Consider the following 7,065-nt stretch of genomic DNA (forward strand, 5'->3'; position numbering starts at 1 on the left):
TTTTTTATTAATTTTTGAGAAGATGAAACACAAAAAAATAAAATATTTAATTAATAGATCATTTGTATTGTTCTGCTGGCTCCCACGAGTCAGGCCATTCTTTCCCACTGTCCAAAAAGTAATGAGAAAAATGTTATTAATAGGACAACTGAAACACTTACATTGAAAACAAATACGAAACTATGTATTGGTCCTTTAGAACTGATGAAAATATATCTGAGAGTGAATGTCCAAATAGACAAAAAAAATGACCTCATTGACGGTCATATAGTCTGTATGTACATCTGGGTAACACTTTATTTTACGGTGTCCTTGTTACATATGTTACATGTACTTAATGTAGTAAATGATGCATAATTACATGCAACTAACCCTCCACCAAACCCTAATCCTACCCTAACCATATAGTAAGTACATGTTAACTATTATTACTCAGTACTTAAATATATAATTACACTGTAACAATGACACCTTAAAATAAAGTGTGACCGTACATCTGTTTACAGGGTAGGACTTACCATTTTGTGCAAGATGTCCATTTCACCCTGACTTCTTCTTTTCCCTGAAAATAGATGAAACAAGGAAACGATAACTTTAAACATATTTGCAAGAGCACAACATGCAGAACATGCAAGTGGAAAGGATTGCGCTCAAAAGTGGTCGCTTTATTCTAAAACAGGGTACAAAATACATACATTTTTGCAGTGTTGTCAGTTAATTTATTCAGTTGAGTTTATTCATCTCTTTTTGCACGTCTTTCCAATGAATACTAACACCAGACGAGAATAGAATATTACAATAGTAGGCCTATCATAGTTATCAGATATTAAATCAAGGTCATTTTTGGCATTGTCACAGTGGGCTATATCCCATTTGGAAACCATTCTAGATTAAACGTGATTCAGCGACGACTAATATAATTTCATATGTAATATATTACATCTGTTTTGCTCAAAATCCTTGAGTAGTATTCTTTGAGAAGGAGTTAGTCGGTACCATCTGAGGGGAAAAAGTCTAGTCTCATAGTCATTTTTGGCAAGGTATACCACCCTATAGTAAGATAATAAGATAGCATTGCACTGATAGTAGCTTTTTGTGTGTTATCACCCTGTATATGTATATTATACACCTATGCAAGGATATATTACTAGTGAAGGGCACAGGTGAGGGGTGGAGGTAGGGATAATGAACAGAAGCACATGGTAAGTATAAATAAAGGAACACATGGAATAGGACACAGTAAGTAAACAAAGGTAACACAAGAGGTGCAGACATGATGGAACACAACACTAGCCAGGTAAGCAAAACCACGGCAAAACAAGACCCTTATAATTAGTCCTTGAAAAAGTATTCAGATCAGATGTGGAACAATATTGAGATTGTAAATACTACTGTAATATCGTCTGACACATTTCATTTGCTCAAAACCACTGTTGGTCGGCTTTAACCAAATCTTTAATTAACCTCAGCCTGACTCACCCAAATTTGTGTGTCTTACTTCGCTCTGGCCAAAGTTCACATGCACTGTCGTCAAAATATGCTCTCAACTTGCACCCTACATGTTTTACGAACAGTATGTTACTTTATTCTCTGAACTTAAATGAGAAATCCGCCAATTTTTTACACAGATCTCAGTTTCTCGAGGTCACCGAGTACTGTTGGTACGAAAAAAACGGAACTAACCGGTTTTGCCTATCTCGAGTTGCTACATCTAGCAGCTACAGCACTACACTCTGTGGGCATGTACATGGGGGATTGGGGGCTCATGGACATGACCCTAGAGTGTAGTGCTGTAGCTGCCTGGTTGGATTAGCTGTTGGCTATAGTAACTCGAGCAATTATCCCTTTGTCACAAGTTTCCCTTTTTTCGTACCGACAGTACTCAGTGACCGCGATAAACAGAGCTCTATGTGACAACTCGCTGGATTTCTCCATTAAAGGCACCCATAACAGTTTTTAGACCTTAACATAACGTTTCCAAAATCATTTCAGTGTCACATAACCTCATAACATGACGAACAGCACTTTGCCATTTTCTGACCTCAATATTATATTGGAGTTATGTTCATACTTTGTTGCAAAAGACTTTAGTTCAGTTATTCTTGTGCTTCTCAACTGTAACCGAGAGCAACATAGAAGTATGCAACTTAGGTCTAAGAAAAAATACTTACACCAACAACACGCTTATCCACAATGTGGGAATAATTGTATATGGTCTGTTTGGCATGTTTTCTGCATTCTAAAAATGACAATAAAAAAGGTTAGACAAAGTCTATGTTGTTCAACAGGTCAAAAATTAAGCAGAGTTGCAAAAGTCTGGATTCAGAAACTGAACGTCCTCCCAAGTATTACACTTAACACAGGTGATTTCACGAATTAGCTTATTTACTTGCCTGAGAAGTGGTGGTGATAGCACTCAGCTGGTGTAGTAGCACTGAAGCCAGACTTTTACCACATTTAATTAGTTTAGCTGAAATCTGACCTTTAATTTTACGTTTTGAATTGCGTTTTGCAGGTGGTGGAGGAGGAGTGGACACAGGTGGTGGAGGGAGAGAGGACACAGGAGCTGGAGGGAGAGAGGACACAGGTGCTGGAGGAGGAGAGGACACAGGTGGTGGAGGGAGTGAGGACACAGGAGCTGGAGGGAGAGAGGACACAGCATAAGGCAACATTATAAAGAAATAACCGTCAGTAGTTGTCACTGGCTGAGAAGTGGTGGTGATAGCACTCAGCTGGTGTAGTAGCACTGGAGCTAGACTTTTACCACATTTAATTAGTTTAGCTGAAATCTGACCTTTAATTTTACGTTTTGAATTGCGTTTTGCAGGTGGTGGAGGAGGAGTGGACACAGGTGCTGGAGGGAGAGAGGACACAGGTGCTGGAGGGAGAGAGGACACAGGTGCTGGAGGGAGAGAGGACACAGGTGGTGGAGGGAGAGAGGACACAGGTGCTGGAGGGAGAGAGGACACAGGTGCTGGAGGGAGAGAGGAATCAACAGAAGGCAAAACTAAGAAAAAAAAATCCTCATTAATGACCACTGGCTCCTCCACCACCTCCTCCTCTGGAGGGTTTGCTTCCTCTCCAGATGGGATTGGACCCCCCCCCTCCACTTCTGGTTGGTTTTCCTCCACCACCTCCTCTTGAGATCGGTTTGGATCCACCTCCCCAGGGACATCCTTTTGAGCAAACAATTCTGCAAAATGTTAATATTAAATGTTAATAACAACTGGATTAAGAATGTTAAGATGAAAAAGTGAAAATAAAAGTAGCTGTCTATCTGCAAGTAGCTAAGTTTTCCTATGGCTTAAAGTAGTAAATATATAACATGACCTATACAGGTGCATCTCAGAAAATTTGAAAATAGTGAAAAAAATCCATTGTCCTACCCAGATTGGATGATTAAATCCTCAAGAAACCATTGCCAGTGTTTTTACCTAATTAGCTAATTAGAGCTCTTCTCAGGTCAACATTTTACATTTTACAGCTCCTCCACCACAGCATCTCAAAATATTACAATATAATACAATATACACTGTATAAAACAGTTATCATCAAGATTAAAAACAAAAAAGGCTTGGAAGAATTTACTGGATGTGTAATGAATGTAGAATATAAAGTTTGAAGTTTTGAAATAAATAACAAAAAAACAAAAATCACAACATACTACATAGGCTAAGATGGATCTTTAGTTTTCCTTATGAATGTGTACACATTGTAATTATACTAGTCGCACCATGTAAATAGGACACTGTTGGGAGTTCTTTTGTCACTTTTGGGAGATAGGTTAGTTGGTTTTGCCACCTCAGTGAGCTATACTAAGATAGCCTAAAGGTGGGTCTGACTGAGTTAATGCAATGGACGAGAAGGGTATGTATAATCTTATCTCACTTTAAAGTTTTTAGGGTCACACTGTACTTGGATAGTTTTTCCACAGACTATCTATAGATGCTCAGATTACTTAACTATCTGTTGACACTGTAAACAGTGTGGATAGTTATGTAGAATATAAGTACGTATTACTGTGTTCATGTTGAAAATGACAGGAAATCTTACTTCGTAGAAGGTGCCCATAAAGATTTTTCATTTTTTTTATAATTAAAGAAATCTCAGGATTCCCTGGGTTCTCAAGGCAATGCATAATGTCTGCTGACATTCCCCCTTTCTTGTCCTTATGTCCCAAGAAAAGAATTGGGCAATAGTCCAAAACACTGAGTTTGGACACCTGCAAGGACAATAAAAACAAGACAAATATTTGGATTATAAACAATTATGCAGTTAGTGTCACTGTAGTAATACAACGATTAGACAATGAGAATACAAAGACAATGTACTTATTATATAATGTTATGAATCACAGATCACTGTGATTGGTTAGGCTGGATCAATGATTTTAAAGTTAATGTTGATTGTTTGTTGAAATAAAACAGAAGGGTGAACCTGGGGAACCAATGGCGAAACACATTGTTTGCTCCTAATAAAACAATTCCTGACATCAGACCAGTGTGATACTCTCTACTAATTAAATCCTGACATTCCTGCACATCAATTCCTTAACAACGTATAAAGGAACAAGTCCTGCTTTGTGATTATGTGACTGGAAATCTAACAGTCTTAGACTATACGCATAGGCCTATATTTGTTTTAACTAGATGTGTAGGGCTAATTTTAATCAGCCATGTTTTGCAAGTTTAAGCATAAGACACAGCACGGAAGAGGAAAGAAAAGAGACAGTAGAAGTAGAGTAAATCCAAAGTATAGAAATTGGATACATTGTTCATATACCTGCATCATCTACCGATGTTGCAAGTTACACATTAGTGTTATTATATACACAAACATGTGGTCTAATATTGTGTAGGCCCTATTAGTTGCTGTGCTTGTCTCGTTGGCTATAGTTCTGTGGCTATAGTTTCTCTTATGATTTGTTAGTGTAAGCTGTTTATAGGCTACTTCAGATGTTGGGGTAGTTCAGAAGTGGTAGTAGCAAATATTAATCAGTTAGCCACTGTCCATGGTTCTGATCATAGACTAGTAGGGCTATGTTGTTGAGTTATTGTTATGTAGCATACTCATATTATATACTATTTAAAAGCTTGGACTCTTGGGAATAGATACATTAAATCGTATTCGTATACAATATGCATTGTGCTTTACGTTATCAAAAAAAAAAAACCTCCAGCCCTTGCGTATATCCTAAGCAATATGATGCAACATATTGGGTATTAAAATATCCACAAGAATCCATAGAAATAGATTATACAGTATAAGTTATGAAAATGTGTAGTCCATCTTATACAAACCCATTTGAAACAGCCATGCTATGGCAAAAAAAAAGAAGAGATTTCTATGTAATTATTACCTACTTAGTGTTGTGATTCTAGGCTATTTAAGAATGGCATACTTTTACAAATAATTGTGTCAAATACTATTTATTTTTATAATTTATTGATATTCTTTTATAAACAGCTACACAAGACCTGTTGTCAGGGTTCAATTGTGTTTTTAAGACAATTCACATGACCTACATGGCTATGGATATTTCAGAGATATCTGTAACCTGTATAAAAAAATAAATAAAATAATAGAAACTACAGGCCCTCGGCTTTCCAAAAAGTGCAAGCTTTTATGTCATACTAACAATAGTCCATGTATGACTTACAGACAGATACTTACAGACAGCTGAGCAGCCTTAAGTATTCTGCACACATTTCTGTTTTTCTTAACAGATTCTGCCCACTTGGCGGTAACCTTTCGTTTGTGCTTCAAGGGGAACAGACAGGCTGTGCAGGTATTCAGCGGCAGGCGATTTGAAACCTGGCAGGTGGGGCAATTGACAGCTTGTGGCTTTGTCATGTCTGCAAATGGAAATGACATATTACTGTAGTTATGTTTCAATTAGCAATCACACCTTATTTCTATCACAGATGTGTTCTCAACATGCACTTATTGTGTTTAAAGACATGCCTACATGTTATTTTTAAGATAACCTAACTCGTGTTTTCACGAAGAGTAGCCAAAATACTGAACGGTCACAATGCTTGGGTGGACTAGAGACAAAAACCAATTCAAACCATCATCTGAGGCCATCAAATTCAGTTCAAAGACAAGATGTGTCACAGGACAGTGGGATAGTCTAGGCTACTTTAGCCTATATTTGTGGAAAGTAGAGTAGACTTGAATGGCCAAAACTGATACTAGTCACACTGGTAGGCCTGGCTGAATCTTAGTTAATAAGTCAAGTGATAGTGTGAACTACTGAAGTTTGATATTTTACCTAAAAAGACCTCAAACAGATTGGAAGCCTAAAAGAGTCACTCGCGTGGCCAGTTTGACTCATTAAAACCAGAGTAAGTTATAGGCCTAGCCAACTTTTAACATTAAAGTTAGACAAGTACAGTTAATGCCTAGTGTAGGCTAGTTCCTACATTTGTATTATTCCTTCAAGACAAATTGGTGTTTAGGTATGGAGGTGTTCAAACAAACGGGATTTAATATACACATACACATAATGAATAGGCTAAATGCAGATTTCTTTTTTTTTTTTTTTTTTTTACAATTATTGCAACAGCAAAATAGATTTAAAAATGACATAAATAAACCAACTAATTTGCAATGGAAACCATTAAATATGCACAAATCATGACCAATACATATGTGTTGGCTGCAACGCATTCTCATCCTTTGGCGTTTTAGAACCAATAGAAGCTGTAATGGAAACCATTAAATATGTGCAGAACCAATACAAACTGTATTGGAAACCATTAAAAATACAAATCATGACCAATACAAATTTGTAATGGAAACCTACACTGTAAAAAACTTAACTCATTATTTTGAGTTATCTTTTTGCATGGGTTTCTTTTAGTTTAACTAACTTATTTCGATAAGTTGAGGACAAGAAAAACTTAAAATTTCTTGTTGTCTGGACAATCTAGTTATCTCTACACAAAAAATAAGTTAAAATAACTAATTTGCTAAAATATTTTTTACAGTACCACTAAGTCCTAATGGAATGCGGCCCAAAACACACTACGTAATGGACACCACTTTGTAATGGTTTTAATG

General features: G+C 36.8%; 2 long non-coding RNA genes across 3 annotated transcripts; both read right to left on the minus strand.

Moving 5' to 3' along the window:
- On the minus strand, window positions 1-2,879 carry LOC118563690. 2 transcript variants are annotated; one of them, XR_004931354.1, is made up of 5 exons: window positions 2,795-2,879; window positions 2,483-2,566; window positions 2,172-2,239; window positions 519-562; window positions 1-107 (listed from the first exon to the last, which is right to left on the minus strand). It is a non-coding gene; the product is annotated as an uncharacterized LOC118563690 (long non-coding RNA). The 2 variants fall into 2 exon arrangements; XR_004931355.1 differs by lacking the exon at window positions 2,483-2,566 and having other exon boundaries at window positions 2,795-2,811.
- A 192-nt stretch (window positions 2,880-3,071) lies between these two features.
- Window positions 3,072-6,486, minus strand: LOC118563691. Its single transcript, XR_004931356.1, has 3 exons — window positions 5,674-6,486; window positions 4,054-4,222; window positions 3,072-3,193 (listed from the first exon to the last, which is right to left on the minus strand). It is a non-coding gene; the product is annotated as an uncharacterized LOC118563691 (long non-coding RNA).
- Between the last annotated feature and the right edge of the window lie 579 nt (window positions 6,487-7,065).

This window comes from Fundulus heteroclitus, chromosome 7 (genome assembly GCF_011125445.2).
Source record: "Fundulus heteroclitus isolate FHET01 chromosome 7, MU-UCD_Fhet_4.1, whole genome shotgun sequence".
Lineage (NCBI taxonomy): Eukaryota > Metazoa > Chordata > Actinopteri > Cyprinodontiformes > Fundulidae > Fundulus > Fundulus heteroclitus.